At 62.5% G+C, this 15,361-nt stretch overlaps 1 protein-coding gene across 1 annotated transcript in view; it reads right to left on the bottom strand.

The window, feature by feature from the left end:
* The window catches only part of ZNF469 (zinc finger protein 469), a 53,392-nt gene extending 38,297 nt beyond the window's left edge, over positions 1–15,095 (bottom strand). The window contains exon 1 of the mRNA XM_070612492.1: positions 14,862–15,095. The gene's annotated coding sequence lies outside the window, so the exon portion shown is untranslated. The remainder of the gene's footprint in view (positions 1–14,861) is intronic.
* Positions 15,096–15,361: the final 266 nt, after the last annotated feature.

Below are 15,361 nucleotides of genomic sequence, written 5' to 3'. Positions count from 1 at the left end.
CATTCATCCATTCACCCATCCATTCATCCACCATTCATCACCCACCCACCATCCATCCATCGACCAATCCACCTATCCATTCATCATCTACCATCCACTCATCCACCATCCATCCACTATCCATCCACCCAACCATCCACCAGCCACAATCCATTGACCATCCATCCATCCACCCATCGCCAGGACTAGAATTTTGGTCTGGGGCCCTGAGTGCCGCCCTCTAGCCCCTGACTCGCTGCAGGGCTGATGGTGCTGCAAAGTTGTGGGGTAAGCAACTGCCCCCACTGCCCCACCACGTGATCCCCCCAAGGAAGAACATGACACGACTTGAGCTGGATGGCACAGGTGCCCACAGCGCTGTCATTGACAGCTGTTACCGACAGCTCTGTCCTGAGGCTAGGAGAAGGGACAAGCCTCCCTTCCCCCAGGCTCATGCCTGGAAGCTCTGGGGTCTGTGGAGGGAGGAACCTTACACAGCCATCTGCGATCTGGGCCCCTCTTTCTGCTTGAGCCAATGGGCCCAATGAGCTGGCAAGAGGCTGGGGTTGGAGAGCCAGGCTTGACTCAGGACACGGCTTGTCCCTGCCCTAGAGTGGACGCCTCTCCACCCCCAGAGGCAAAAACAGGCCTCCTGTCTCTGGGCCCCGTCCCATCCTAGGTCCCATCCCTGGCCGCCTTCCTTGGGCCAGCTGGGCTGGGGTCCTTGAAGACACGCCTGCACACCTCGAGAGCAGGGCCAACTCTGCCCGTTTACCGAGATGCCAAGAGGCACAGATGGAGCTGGTGTGAGAGCCCAGATTGCTCTCAGTCTCTGCTTGGGCCCCTGAACCGCGGCCCCCAGCTGACCGGCAGCCGCGCCAGCTGAGCCCTCCTCTCACCGCTGCTGTTTTCACAGCTGAGAGGCGGGCTGATCCCGAGAGGCTGGGCCCTGGCTCCAAGGAGGCCGCTGGGCTTGGAGATTCCAGAGAGCAGGCACAGCACGGTGCTTCCAAGAACCACTGCGGCCTCCGGCCCATGCTCCTCCTGGCCTGGCCCTGCGCCCTCGCCTGCCGGGGGAAATGCTCCTGGGGGCAGCAGAAATCGCCCTGAAGGCCTGAGTGTAGGCCCCTCTGCCAGCAGGCTGGGCCTCAGTTTCCCCATCTGAGGAACGTTACCGTGGTCCCTGCTGGCTGATTTTGCAGCAGAGGCTTCGAGCTGTGGACCCAGCGGAAGCTGTGGTGCTGGCGGGAGTTTGCCTGGCAGACTTTGCTCAGCTCTCTCACCCGGTGGGGCTGCAAGGATGCTGAGGTTCAAAGGTCACACTGTGGGCTGGGGTAGAACTGGGACTCGGGTGCACGACCCCAGAGGTCAGGCTCTTGCACTGGTGCCCACCCCCTCCCGCCATGAGGGCTGATGGCTCCATGCTCCCCAGTGATGGCCAAGACAGCAGGTGCTGACGGTGCGCAGGTCACGTCGACCCCGTTTCCTTTCACCCCAACACACGACCTCCATCACCCCAGCTGATTCTCACACTAACCCACGAGCGGGCATGATGACGTAATCCCCACCTCCTCACTGAGGAATTGAGGTCCAGAGAGGTGTGGAGACTTGCCTGCAGTCACACAGCTTGGTGGGCCAGGGGCCCACTATGCTCATGTCATCCCGAAGTCAATGGAGGGGCCTGGAGTGTGGCCTCCACCTCCTGGCTGCCCTGCCCTGGGGGCTCCATGTGCTCCTGCTAGCCCATGGGCATGGCCTGGCCCTCCTCAGGTGACCTTGGGGGGCCCTGGGCAGAGCCCTGTGGAGGGGACACCTAGGAGAGAGGGCTCGGGAGCTCTCAGAATGACCCAGCTGGCTTCTGTCCTCACTGCCAACCTCCAGCCACACGAGCAAAGCTGGCTGGGGCCGGCTGCCGCCCACCAACTGCCCACTGAATGCAGCCCCCAGAGTGGCCCAGGCAAGAGCCGCAGGAGCACAGCGGAAAACCCACAGCGTCGTGACACATGGGAGCTCACTGTGGTCTGAAGCCCCTGCTCTGGGGCTGCCTGTCACACAGCTGTGGACAGCTGAGCAGTCAGCGTCTTGCAGCTTCGGCTCTCCTACCTGTGAAACGGGGGTGGAGAAGACCCCTCGTGGTGGTGGGGGGGTTGGAGGAGACAGGGCCGGTCGTGCTTCCAGCACGGGAAGTGCTACAGCGTCGTCACCACCTGCTCCGTCCTGGAGCCATGAAGATGCCTGTCCCCTGCGGGAAGGCCACTTGACCCTGACCTCACCATCTGTCACAGGTCCCATCCTAGGTTCTCCAGGGTCCCACGGATGATCCAGATCCAATACATCCTTGACACTCACGTCTCCCTTCCTCGGGGTGCTGGCACCCACCGTCTACGACTCACCAAGCCTGTACGTCCGTGTCCTGAGCAGAGGGACGCACAGCAAGAAGGGAGGCTGGAGGACACAGCACCCCCTTGCCCCCCACCAGTCACTGTGAGGGGCCCTTCCGACTCCACGGCTGGAGGCAAGCATCAAAGGCCCCATCCAAGGAGGGAGAGGAATCTCTTCCTCCGGCCTTTTCTCTATTTGCTGACAGAAAGAGCTTCCTGAGGCTTCTGTTTTGTTTTCTCTGACCCGGCTGTGTCTGGGGGCTGAGGGAGGCCTTGCCCTACTGGGCTGACAGGAGCAACACCGTGTCCCACGCTCAGCTCCAGAAAGGGATGGAGGCACTGCTGACCTGTGCCCCAGGGTCTGGGAGCCATACTACCCAGGTGTCTGCACCCCAAATGGGAGGCTGGGGAGCGAGGACCAGGTTCCTCTCTCGACTGTCACTCCCAGAGTCCCAGATGCCAGAACGTCTGGGACAGAAGGGGTCTGAGGTCCTCCTAGGTTGGAGGTTTCCAACTTTTATAGTCACTGAAAGCTTGCTTCAAGTGTCCAAATGAAATCCTAGAGGAGACTCAATCAATCAGTCTGTCTATCTACCCACCTATCCACCTGTCCGTCTCACACATACGCGCAGAACACCTGTGTAAACATCTGGACTCATGGCTATGTGTTGGGCAGAGATTACTAACCCAGGAGGACGCACAGCCCTGCTCTTCCAGCCCCCCGAGCCCCTGAAATTCACCAGCCCAATCTCCCTCCTTCTTCACTCTGCTCCCCAACAGCCGGGAGAGGGCCTGGCAGACCCACAAGATAACGGGATGGAGAATGGCTTAGACGGAGAGAGGCCGTGAGCCCCAGGAGGGGCTGGTCCCAAAAGTGGGCATGGGACCCAGACCTGCCCCAGGGCACCACGTGCCCCGGCCAGGGAGACTGGATGAGCAGTGGGCACAGATCCACTGATCCGAGGCTCCCCCAGGACCTGGCCAGGCTGGTGGGGTGGCCTCTTAGCTGCCCTTCAGGAGGGTGTCCTGAGCGAGGCCAACGCAGAGGAGGGCAGAGCCAAGAGACGAAGGGAGGCCAACCTTGGAGGCACTATCTGGGGACCTGGATCCAGCTCTGCCTGAAGCCTGTTATTCCATGGACTTTTCAGTCCCTCAGGCCCATAAATCTCTTCTGTGTTGTAGGAGTTGTGTTTCTGTCCCTTGCACTCAAGAGACCCAAAGCTCAAGAATACGTAAAATACATCTTGATGGCCAAGCTCAAAGTGGGGGTACAGAAGTGGGGGTACGGGAAGAAGGACGAGAGTGGGGTGCAAGACAAGAACCAGAAACGAGCGGACGCATGGTGGTGTCCCTGCGGGTGACCTACCTGACCCTCAGCCCTGCAGTCACTGTGAGCACGTGGTACAGACGGACGACCAGCCTGGGAGGAGGCTCCAGAGTCCACCTGGGACAGCCCGGGGTCGTGACCTTCAGGGAAAAGTGTCTAGAGGGGGCACAGGGCAGTCTGAACTCTTGATTGGTGGGGGCTGCACAGCAGGCCTGATGAACGACCCCCTGGCACTGGGGGTACCGTGCATGGACCACAGCTATCACAGGGCTGCAGGACGACCCAAAGTGGGATGCAGACTTGAGACGTGCACACCGGGCTCCGTCCCATCCCTTTGCTGGGGGCGCAGCCTCGGAGCCTCACATGGGAATTACGATGTTACAGCATTATCCACCTCGAGGGGCTGTGAGATCAACACCAACAACCTGGGCGGAGCCCCAGCACAGTGCCCACTACGTGGTGCCCAGGAATGGCACCTGATCCCAGTGACCCAAGTATGCAATTTATATGCTATTATACACAAAACACATTACATGTTTGATATTATATATGTATATATGCAATAACATCTGTGTATATACAACATACATACAACCACACATGCGTGTATTTTATGTATGTACACCCACTCCCTCCAGAGCTTCCTAACTGGCTGTCTGTGGTCACAGCAGAAACTTTCTCCTTGCCACAACTTCCTGAGGCCCTGCCTACAGAGTTTTCCCCCAGTAGAGGGGTCTCAGGGCTGATTCACTACTGGGGGGACCCCTGAGCCAGCCTAAGGCTGCCCAGACCATGGTGTGGTGGTGAAGCCCAGATCCCAGGGTGGAGAGGCTGATGCAGGCAAAGCCGTCAGAGGGGACAAGGCGTAGCAAAGTCGTTGTCTAGGGAGCAGGCAGGGGGTGGAAGGGAGGGGATGCAGGGCAGGTTGAGAGTTTTGGGTGCCCTGGGATGGGCACGGATGGCTGTGGGACCACGAGGATGGAGACCACACATGTACCACGGTGCTGGGAGGCCCTGAGCCCCGAGCTCCTGCAGACACAGAGTTTCTTGTCCACTCACTCACTGAACATTTGCTCATTTCCTGACCTCTGGGGCTATGAAATGACCAGGCACAGCCAGTTGGAGGAGCTCATGGCCCAGCAGAGGAGACGCCGACACCACCTGAGGGGGCTAGGACCAGGAGCGCGAGCTGCCCCCTGCACCTGCTCCCGCATCCTCACACCCTGCACGCTGCCCTGAGTGCTCATAGTGCTCCACAAGTGACTGCAGTGCTCCATGTGTGGGATCACACCAGCTGTCAAGACTGAGTCCTGAGAACATGCAACATCACACTGATAATGTTTACAAATGCAGACTACGTGTTGAGATGAAAGCATTTTGGTTACATTGGGATAAATAAAATATATCATGAGGACCCGTGGCCTAGTGGTTAAGTTCACAAGCTCTGGCTGGGCAGCCCAGGATTTGGATCCTATGCACTGCTCATCAAGCCATGCTGTGGTGGTGTCTCACATACAAAATAGAGGAAGATTGGCACATATGTTAGCTCAGGGACAATCTTCGTCAGCAAAAAAAGAAAAAATATATCATGAAAGTTTGGTCACCTGTTTCTTTTCCTCCTGTGACCACTGGAAAATCTGAAACGACCCCTGAGGCTCGCATCCCATTTCTCCCAATGGCACTGGTGTGGCCGGTGAGCCCTTTTTCTGAGGCCCCGTTGCTACCCTACACTTCGGGACAATCTTCCTGAAGGCACAAGCCCGAGGCGCTGGGTGCCAGGGGCAGTGAAGCGGCGTCCACTCCACTTTCTGTCAGAATAACACCAGCCACGGGACACCAGGCCTGGCCCATGGTTTGCAAAGCACTTCTGGACCAGATGCTGGCCACCCAGAAGGCATGACTTGATGCCTGGGGACAGGTGGGGAGACTGAAGCTTGAGGTGGTGAAACGTCCTGATGAAGCCCCATAGCCACCTGGCTGACCTCCCCTGACCGCTCCCTGTGCCTGGCATGACCGGGTGTCCTGGGTCCTGCGGGGCTCGGCCCATAGCTGCCCGGGGAAGGTCCAGCTTCGCTCTTAAACTCAACAGGCTTGGGGCACCGCAGCACAGGAGGGCCCAGGGCTGGGCGCACAGACCCTGCACCTTCCGCCCAAGGCAGGCAGGCCCCCGGGGCCCTGGGAGACTCTAATTATTCCCCAGGCAGCAGCCCGGCATAAACACAGCCTAGACATCCAAGAAAAGCAGCCGGGGAGCCTTTCCCGGAGCTAAAAGCAGCCCGGGCGCTGGGCGGCCGGGGAGCGCGCTCAGATAACCATCGGATTCCGCAGGCCCTGAGCTGACCCCGGAGCGGTCACGCTCCCCTCACCGGAGCGCCCGCCGCGGCCAGGCGCGCGCTGCCGGCTGCCTTTCTTCCGCTGGGAGGGCCCTCCGGGGCGGGTGGCAGGAATGCCTGTGGCTGCTCCGCGTTTAGAATGTATTTATAGACGGGGCACGGCTGCCAGCCGAGCGGTACCCTCGAGGTCAGCTTCCTGCCAGGTCCTGTGGCCAGATGTTTACCGAGATTGCAGAGACCGACCCACCCACGCATGCCCGGATTCATTCCACATCCACACCCGAGCCTGCTCTGTGTTGGGGCCTGGCTGGGCTCTGGGAGCTTGGAGAGGAGGTGGCAGTCTTGATTCTCATCAGGTCCCAGGACCCCAGGGACTTGAGACATGGGGCCAAAACACACAGGGTGGATTTAAGAAGTAGCACTGGAGGGGAGGGGATTCATGCTGCCTTGGGAGGGAAGCCTTCTCAGAGGAAAGGCAGGGCAACTCTAGAGGTAGGTTTTGAAGGATGAATAGGAGTTTTACAAACATCCCAAAGACAGAAAATCCATATGCAACAGTGTAGCGGTGAGCAAGAGAGTGGTGCACTTGGGGACAGCTGCAGTCTCATGTGCCCAGAGCAGGGCACGTTGGGAGAAAAAGGTGAGGGCTTAAGAGGGTCTCAGACTTCACTGGGGGTAAAGTCACCAGGGCGCTGGTTAAAATGCAGATCCCAGGACTGTCCCTGCGGTTCTGATTCAGCAGACCTGGGGGTGGGGAGACTGCGGTTTAACTGCCCCCCAGAGTGTCTGATCCTCAGCCACAGACCCTATTTTGGGAAACGGGCTCAGAGAAGGATGAGCAGTCTGGAGAGGCTTCCTGGAGGAGGTGGGCAAGAAGGGTGAGGGGGGCTTGGACGGGGGAGGGCTGCCATGTGAGGGGTGGGCGGCAGGGATTCCATGGCTGGGAGGCCCTCAGAGACAAACGGTGACTGTGGCCATGAGCACACATGGCTGCTGAGCGCCTGCACACAGCCAGTCGGAACTGAGACTCGCCGGACGTCCAGCATCTGAACTATCTCGCTGGTTCTCGCTGGTTCCGTGTTGAAATGGTGTTCTGGACATGCTGCATTCAGTGAAACTAATTTCATTTGTTTCTTTTTATGTTTTCAAATGTAGCTACTAGAACACTGAAAATTCTGTGTGAGCCTTGCATCTGTGGCTCGTATCATTTTATATTATATACATGCACATACTCACAGACACAATGGCATTCTCACACACACACTCACATGTGCACACACATGCACAGCACACTCACGTGCACACATCCACAGGCATGTGTGCACACACATGAATATGCACATAGTCGCATGAGAGCACATGCACACACAGGTGTCTGAGCATGTGCACAAATGCAGGCTTGTTCGCACACACACACACACACACACACGCCTGTTCCGACGGCCACACTCCACCAGATGCTGGGACAAGAGGCGGCTTTGGTCTCTGGCTTTCTCACTCGTGAAGACAGCCCACCGGATCCGGCCATGCGGCTGCAGCTCCGGCCCTTTCAATGGACTCTCGCTGGCTGGCAGGTGGTCAGCGGGTACCACTCACGGCCTGCCTGCCCCCTGGCCGTGCCCAGGCCCGTGGGCTGCTGACAAGAGGGCCGGTCCCTTCTCCTCTCTGTGCCTCAGTCTCCTCGCCTGAGAAACGGCAACAGCAGCCCTGCTTCTTGGGGGACGCACAGCAGTGGCAGCCACTCCGCCACCTGCCCAGTGCCACTGAGGACGGCCCTGCCAGCCCCTCCATCGTTCTACGGCCCAGCCGGACAGTTGACTGGGAGGTGGCATGGTCTTGGGGGCGGGACCCCTCTTGCCCCTGCAGACCCTGTGAAGGGTCATCCTCCCTCAGCTGCTCTCCCTGGGTCCCTCTTGCAGTGAGGACCCTGGCGGGCTGGGACCCAGGCTCTGCCTCCCAGGGCTGTGTGATGACGGCTGCATCTCACACTCTTCTCCCAAAAGGAGGGGCTGCTGGGCCCCCCAGGGCCTGCTCTCCTCTTTCTAGGATCAGCCCCCTGCGACATGAGGCCCTGGAACACCCTCTCCTCCCGCCCCAGCCTGTCTCGTCCAGAGGCCCCTCCTGGGCACCTGCGTGAGTCTCTGCACCTTTCCTACCGTCGTCGCTGTGTAGGCAGCGACCGCCCCCCTCCCTGGCCGCCCAGCCAGACCGTCAGCTCCTGTGCTGGAAGCGAGGTTGGCCGGTCACAGAGGCCCTGATGCCCGGAGCACAGCCTGGCCCAGGCAACCCTCCACGAGTGACTGGGAGATGTGTGCGCGGAACACCGAGGGTGCACACCGCCTGGGAGCTCAGCGCTGTGGCTGCCCCGGGAGGACACTGTCTCCTCGAAATTGGAGCGTGGGTTACAGCTGAGGAGCAGCCCAGCAGCCCCAGGGAGACTGAGCCCCTAGCACCCCCTGCCGAGTGGCCATGTCCAGGCAAGCCGGACTCGGCGGAGCCCCAGGAGCGCCCAGGGTAGTGCCCCGCCTGCTGGAGCCGGAGAAGGTGCGTGGCACTCGTGAGCCCCCATGGGGGGGCAGCCTGACCCGAGACCCCTGCCCTCTGAGGGTTCCCACTGGGTGGGTTTGGGGTGAGTGTCTCCCCCTCTCTGTGGTAAGAAGTGTGGACTCTGCGGGCTGCTAGGAATATCTGTGCTGATCGTGCGTCCTGGCAGAACGGGGGGATTAACTACAGGACGTGTTCCAGGACCCATGGGCTGCTCTGGACAGACCCGAGCGAAATCCACAGATCTCTCGACCTCGGTGAGTGCCGCCCGGCCTCCTGGGATTAGGGTCCATTCGGAGCCAGTGTCCCCAGTGGCATGCTTATTCCCTCTCTGCGGCGTGCGGCCATCCTGGGAAAGGCCGTGGGTCCCTTTGGGGACAGCCGGCAGAAAGATGAACACTGCACATTTGGGACCATGTGGCGGGGTCCCCCTGAGGGGACAGGCCCCACCTTCATTCAAGGGTCACCATGAGGAAGACAGAGGGTCCCGTGCGTGGAGAGTGGGCGCAGGGCCCGGTGCGCTCAGTGCCCAGGAGAAGCCTCAGGGAGGGGCAGGGCGTAAGGATGGAGGCTCCTGCAGGACAGGACCGTCCCTTGAAGACATGGCCTTGGAGGCAGAACTGCCCTCTCTGCCTCGATTTCCCCATCTGTGTGCTCGGAGCTCCAGCGCCTGGGCAGAGGGTGACCCCCGTCCTGGCTGTGTTACCCTGAGCTGCGTCTTCGCCTCCCTGTCCTGCTTTTCTCGTCCACAGAGAGGGGTGAGAGGTCCCCGCCCCTCTGCACCCCAGCAGGAGGGGAGATGGTGCACCCACCCTGGGGAGCCGCCTGGCAGCTCCTCAGAAGGTCAGAGCGACTGCGTGACCCACAGCTCCACTCCCAGACACTTCCCCAAGCGGCAAAGACACACAGCCACACCAAAACGCATCCACTCATGCTGCCCGAGGGTGGGGATAACCCAGATGTCCACAAGTGATGGAGAAACAGCATGTGGTCTGTCCACACAACAGAACCCAACCAGCCACAGGAAGGAAGTCCCACGACAGGCCACACGTGGATGGACCTTGAAAACGTTACAAATGAAGAGAGGTGGTGACAGAAAGAAAAACACGGCACAATTTCATTCACGCGACGTGTCCTGAACAGGCGAATCCACGGAGACAGAAAGCAGACTCGTGGCCGCCGGGGCGCCAGGGGGCATGGGGAGGGACGAACAACAGGGCGTATTTCTGGGGTGATGACGCCGTTCCACACCACACAGCAGTGACGGCTGCACAACCCGGTGAATGTGCTAAAAACCACTGACCCGCATCCTTTAAAGGGTGAAGTGTGTGTCACGTGAATGGCGCTGAACCTGAAGGTCATGGTGCGCAGGGCCGACGGCAGACCCGGAATGCCCCCCAGCACTGGAGCCGCAGCCTCTACCGAGGGATCCTTCCCCCAGCACCGGGACCTGGTCCTGGGGTCCTCGCCCCGTCCAGCCACGGTCTTGGCGACCCCACCCGGACTAGCCCTGGCCCTGCTGCGTCCGCCGCCACCCTGCCCCTTGCCAGAGAAGCCCCGTGCTGCAGCGTCCCCAGAGGCAGCGCCCGGCCGGCCACGCGGCCCGGAGGGGCAGGCCCTGTTTACACACGGCCACCTTGGCCCGGCAGCCCTGGAGGAATGTGGAAAATGCAACGGTCACATTCTGCAGGCGGCGGCTGCTCATGAATGTGCATTCTGTTCGGCCGCCGGCTGGACGAAGGCCCTGCAAGCAGTGGAGTCAGGATGGAGGCTGGCAGCAGGCGGCCAGGGGACGGAATGTCCCCCGTCCTGCCGCTGGCTCCCACCCAGCCGGGAGGAGGGGCTGACGAGGGCACGGGGGCTGCTGTGGCTCCAGCTGCGTGCACAGGTCCCCATCTCATCCATGTGTGTCCATAGCCGCACTCCCCTGCCCTCCCCTGTCCCCTCTGTGTCACACACACACAGCCTCCCTCCCTCACTGCTGCCGTCTGGGGGTCCAGGTGGGGTAGCCGAGCCCTGGCCTCCCCTGGCCCTCTGTGTCCCCCGGCCGGGGCCCTCAGGGATCACTGCCTTGTTCGGGGCTCAAAGCCGCGTGAGAGCTGACCAGGGCTGTGAGGGCCCCCAAGATCCTGTCTTGTCACTCACTGGGCTGGCCCACCCTACCCAGGAGGGGCCTGGGACAGCGTGGGCAGCTGTGGCAGGTAAGCGTCCTCCCTCCCACTGTGTTGTTGGACCAGCCCCGCCTTCTCGCCGCCATCCCCCCCCCCCCCCCCCCCGCCCCTGCTGTAAATGGGGCTTCTATTTGGGACCCTCCCCCGACAGCCAGCCCTGTCTAAACAAGGGTGTGCTTCTCAGAAGCCCCGTCAGTCCCCATCGAGGGCTGGGTGATGAGCAGGACACCCAGAGTTTGACGCTGGGTTGCAGCCCCCAACCCCTGCCGGCTGTCGCTGACCTCACTTTCTGGTTGGTGGCGGCTGACGCGCCCGCAGGCCCTCTGTGCAAGGAGGCAGGGCTGCGGCCCCAGAACATCTGGAGGCAGGAACTTGCAGTGCTAACCACAGCTGGGCCCACGTCCCCCGGCACCTCTGGGGTGGGTCCCGCTGGCCCCCGCCCTGCTTCCCACCCCTCCCCAAAGCTGGTTTGGCGCTTGGGGCTGGGGTGGGGGTGGGGGAGGGATCCACAGGAGCGATGCTGACCCAGAAGAAAGCTGAGGGGACCTGGGTGCCTGACAACACTGATGAGGGAGGAGGGAGTCCCACCCACACCAGAAACCACAGACACCCCGCTCTCTGGCCTCTGGAGGCAGCTGCCAGTGTGCACACATGATGGGGATGCATGGGGAGTCCTCAGGAGCAGGGACCATGGTCCAAGTACAGCCCACATGTCTAAAGTGGGGCCACCACTCATGCTTTGGGTACCTTTGGGTGTGAACACAGCCCCAGGATGTACTGAGCCTGGTGAGCAGCGTATGGGCTGGGTGTCCTTGTGCAGTGAACAACCTGCTCAACTGTACAGGCCCATCTCTCCTTCCACCTAGGGAAATGGTGGGCTTTTTGCTGACTTCATGGTGAGATTTAAGTGCAAGATTGCAATCAGTCCCCAAAGACAGCATCTGCCACCCCAGCCACGGCCACCAAGGCAAATGGTGTGGATAAACTAGCAGGGGAGAGGCCAAAGAACCAAGTCCTGGGCACCTGCAAAACCCTCTCACAGAGCTCACCCCTACCTTCCACTCCCCACCCTCTACCCTCGACCTTCCAACAAGCTCAGTTCAGCCCCTGATATGGAACAAGCCAACTGCAGCAGAGAACGAGGTTGCCATGCTCAGCGCTGCTGTCCCCAGCTCAGTGGGGATGGGGCTCTGAACAGGGGGACAGCCTAGTGGGAACACACACAGATGATGACAGGCAGGACACTGGAAGGGTCAAGGGCAGAGCAGAGGCAGGGGTGTTCTGATGGGGAGGTGGGACCACGTGGCGTGACAGGGCAGTGGCTGATGGGTAGAGAAGGGGGACAGGATGCTGGGGGTCCAGGGCAGGAGGTCATGGGCTTGGGGTGGGAAAGGAGAGCCGGTGTCCTGTGGACGGACCACGAGGACTGTTGTGGGAGAGCAGGCCAGGCGGGCTGTGGCTGGCTGCCGACGCAGCCCTGCAGCTCTGTCTGCAGCCGGCAGGGAAGTGGCCGCCCACCCTCTGCCAGCTCTTCCCTGCTGCCCAGGTCTAGGACAAGGCACCACGCCGGGGGGCCGGCGGGCGGGGCCGGGTGCTCTCCGGGGAGGACAGGAGAAGGGTGCCAGGCCCGGGCCGCAGATGCTCCGTACCCAGCCTGTCCCGCCGACCCTCGTGAGGGCTCCCGTTTCCCTGGGAGCAAAGTCGAGCTCAGGGACGTCGGCGACCTGCCCACACGGCTGCGAGCAGCTGTTTCTGGACCTGTGCTCTGAACCACTAGGCTGCCTGGCCCCGCTCTCAGCCCCTGGTTCTAGATGAGGAAGCGGATGGGTCAAGGAATTCTTGGTAAGAGTCAAAACCAGGAGGAGGGTGGGGGTGGGGCTTGGCCTCAGGGCTCCCGAGGGATCCACGGAGCGAACTGCTGTCAAGAAGCACATGCGTCCTTGGCACCATCAACGGTGGCAAGCCTCCAGAAGAAAGGAGGTGAAAGCAGTCTGCCTCCAGGCCACCCTGGTGTTCAGCAAATGTGAGGACGGGGCAGAGACCCCTGGCCTTCTCCCGGGGAGCGGGGCAGGAAGGCGCCTGACCTGGAACGTCAAGTCAGAAAAGGCGCAGGACCTGAAAAGATTCGGCTGAAAGGGGAGATAATCTCCATTAACATTCTGCAAAAGCAGCCGTGTGTAAGAGGCCACCTGAGGGATTGTGTGTTGCCCTAGGGGGACAGGACCAGAGGCGACAGGAACCACAGGTAGGAGGGTTTTCCATCAACCTGCAGCAGAGCTTTCTATAACTCTCCAGTGTGTTCTGGGGTAGCATCGCGCAATGGGCTGCTGTGACAGAGAGTGAGTTCCCCGTCGCTGGGGGTATTTAAGCAGACTCAGTAACCTGGAGGCAGGATCTGGTGGGGACTGAAGCAGTGATGAGGGGGTTGAAGTTCATGACCTCTAAGCTCTCTTTGACTCTCAAATCCTGAGACTTGCTGGCTTCCACACTGCCTGGAGCTGTGGCCTGCCTGGGGTCCAGGCACACGGGCCGCATGCCCTTCGGCTGTGCTTCCCAGGCCGAGTCACTGGAGGTCTCCCTCCAAACACCTGCCCTTCCTACTTGCCTCAAACACCCCCTCCCTCTTCCCACTCACAGGTGAGGCTCCCGGCCAGCTCTGCCCAGGGGGCTCCAGGACCTGCCAGGCTGGGCACATGGCACACAGGGCACACCCTCCCAGGCCGCCTTCTTAGAGACCTCCCTGGCCGCCCTTCCAAAAACTGTAAGGGACCCGGGTCCCAACCCTCTGTGTCTCCTAGCAAGCCGACATTTTACTCGTTTATCTTATTTCTATCAGGAAGGCAGGGGCTTTGCTGGGTCTGGGGGTGGGGGGAGGTGTCTGGGACAGTGCTGGGCACAGAGAGGGGTCAACACACACTCCTTCAACCAACGGGCAGACACGGACTCGAGTCTATCTTACTGCAGCTCACTAGCTGTGCAGCATTGGCCCAGTTACCTGACCTCTCTGACCCTCAGTTTCTTCATCTGAAGCACAGGGTACCACCTATCTCATGATAGGAGGATTAAGCGCAGTAACACGTGGCACAGTCCCTACATAGTACCAGTGTCTGCTCAAGCACCGGGCCGAAGGAGTTAACGGCCTAAGCTGCCGACAGGGCGCAGGAGGCGACTGGGCAGCACAGCCCCCCACAGCCTGGCTGTGCCCCGGGCCTGTCACTCGAACCGGTTGCCGCCCGGGCCGAGGGTGCAGGGGCAGGGTCTGGGTGCCGCGGGAAGTCCCTGCGAGCCCGGCTGGCCTTCCCTTCCGGCCACCGCCGCGCGGCGCCGCGTCCCCACGGGTCCCTCCAGTCCAACTCCCTCGGCGCGCCGAGCCCGCCAGGGGCGCGGGCCGGGTGGGGGCGCCGCGTGGCCTCCCCGGCAGGAGCGCCGCGCACGGAGCCCCCCGGCCTGCCCGAAAGACCCCACCCCGCCCCGCACGCCACCTCCGCCGCCGCCCGGCCCGCTCGCGAGGTGCCGAGTGCCGGGGACCAGCACGCCCGGGGGCGGCCCGGAGGAGGCGGCGGCCGGGCTCCGGGACCAACTGCTCCGATCGGCAATGAATGAGCAGGCCCGTTACCGCGGGCGCCCCCGGCCCGCACCCCGCGCCCCCACAGCCCCCTCCTTGCGCCCCCCTCCCCGGAGTCCGGCCCTCGCTCCTCGGAACCCCCCGCCCGGCGGCCCTGGGGGGCATGCAGCTCTGGGCAGTTGGGCTGCACTTTGCAAAGTGCCCCGAGGAGCTGGCCCAAACTCTGCAAACGGCGCTGGGCAGGGCTGGGCCGGGCCGGACCGCCGCGGCCCCCGCCGAGCCCCCGGCGCGCCCTGGCGTTTGCGGCGCTGCACGTCCCGGGCCCTGCCGGCGAGGTCGGGGGAGCCGGGCAGGGCGGCGCGGCGCAGCGAGGGCCGGGAGGGTGCGTCCGGCCTCGCCGCGGTGCGTCGCCGGAGGCGCCGGGGAGGGGACCGGGCCGAGGACGCGGCGGGGCGCGGGCAGCCAGGTGACCCCGAGGGACCGAGCCCCTAGTCCCTCCGGAAGCGCCTGAACCGGTGGCCCTGCGCCGGGAGCCGCGGCGCGCGGCGCGTCTACACTCACCTCCGGCTCCGAGGGCCCCGCTCCGCTCGCCGCGCTGGCGGATGCAATCGAGCTCCCGGAACGGCAGCGGCGGCCGGCGCCCGGCCCGCGCGCAGCCCCGGCGCTCTGCGGCGCGGAGGCGCAGTCCTCATCCCTGACCGCAGGCCCGCCCGGGCCGCGCAGACGGGCCGCCCGCCCGCCGGGCACCGAGCCGCCGCCGCCGCGCGCAGCGCTCTGCCCCTCCGGGGCGGGGTGTGGAAGGAGGAGAGCACCCTCCACCCGCTTCCCAGGTCCGCCGCCGGGCCGGCCGAGCCCTCTCCAGGCAAGCCCTCGCTCGGCCCGCGCTCCGCCGCCCCCTCCGCCCCCTCCGCCCAGCCCCGGGTCGCCCCAGGCACCGGGCTGGCTGCAGTTACAAATTTCGCCCCTCGCCCCCGCCCCCAGCTATTTTTAGCACCCCTCTTCCCAGGTGTTTGTTTCCCGGGATCCACCCCGTGGGTGGGGGGCCCTGATGCGACAGGGAT

The sequence above is a fragment of the Equus przewalskii genome, chromosome 3, assembly GCF_037783145.1.
Source record: "Equus przewalskii isolate Varuska chromosome 3, EquPr2, whole genome shotgun sequence".
Classification (NCBI taxonomy): Eukaryota; Metazoa; Chordata; class Mammalia; order Perissodactyla; family Equidae; genus Equus; species Equus przewalskii.
Note: the sequence above shows the minus strand (reverse complement) of the source record. Positions and strands in the feature narration are given on the sequence as shown.